Source organism: Otolemur garnettii, unplaced genomic scaffold (assembly GCF_000181295.1).
Source record: "Otolemur garnettii isolate 467f Iridium unplaced genomic scaffold, OtoGar3 scaffold00007, whole genome shotgun sequence".
In the NCBI taxonomy this organism is placed as follows: Eukaryota; Metazoa; Chordata; class Mammalia; order Primates; family Galagidae; genus Otolemur; species Otolemur garnettii.
In genome coordinates this window covers 6,878,348-6,879,461 of record NW_003852402.1, presented here as the reverse complement: position 1 = coordinate 6,879,461, position 1,114 = coordinate 6,878,348, and positions in this window count along the sequence as shown.

Below are 1,114 nucleotides of genomic sequence, written 5' to 3'. Positions count from 1 at the left end.
AAAAAAAAAAAGAAAAGAAATCTCCTTGAAGGCGCCTGTGGCTAAGTGGTTAGGGCACCAGCCCCATATATGGAGGACAGCGGGTTCGAACCTGGCCCTGGCCAAACTGCAACAACAAAAAAATAGCCAGGTGTTGTGGCAGGTGCCTGTAGTCTCAGCTACTCTGGAGGCTGAGGCAAGAGAATCACCTAACCCCAGGAGTTGGAGGTTGCAGTGAGCTGTGATAGTGTGGCACTCTACCAAGGGCAATAAAGTGAGACTGTCTCTTAAAAAAAAAAAAGAAAGAAAGAAAAGAAAAGAAAAAAGAAATCTCCTGATGGCCTTTGGTCAGGCTTTGAACTTTGCTGGATGGCCTTTTTCTCTTGACCCTGACTCCTTATGTCATTATGTCCACCCATAAAGCCCAGGTAACAGTCCACTTACTTCAAGAAACTTTCCCAGATTCTACTCAATTATTTAACCATTTGTTGACTTTGGAGTCAGTTCTAGGTTGTCTTCCCAGCTCCATCACTGTGTGACCTTAGAGGAGTCATTTCACCTCTTAGAGGTTTTGTATAAAATGGAGAACACTAGGGGTTTTTGTTTTGTTTTGTTTTTTTTTTTGAGAGAGCCCCACTATGTCGCCCAGTAGAGAGCTGTGACATCACAACTCACAGCAACCTCAAACTCTTGGGCTTAAGCAATTCTCTTGCCTCAGCCTCCTAAGTAGCTGGGACTACAGGTACCTGCCACAATGCTCCACTATTTTTTGTTGCAGTTGTCATTGTTTAGCTGGCCCAGGCCAGGCTCAAACCCGCCAGACTCTGTGTATGTGACTGGTGCTGTAACCACTGTGCTATGGGCACTGAGCCTGTAGGGTTGCTTTTCATATGAAAACAATAAATGTAGGGCAGCACCTGCGGCTCAGTGAGTAAGGTGCCAGCCCCATATACCCAGGGTGGTGGGTTCAAACCTGGCCCCAGCCAAACTGCAACAACAACAAAAAAAATAGCCGGGTATTGTGGTGGGCTCCTGTGGTCCCAGCTACTCGGGAGGCTGAGGCAAGAAAATCGCCTAAGCCCAAGAGCTGGAGGTTGCTGTGAGCTGTGCCACCATGCCACAGCATTCTACCAAG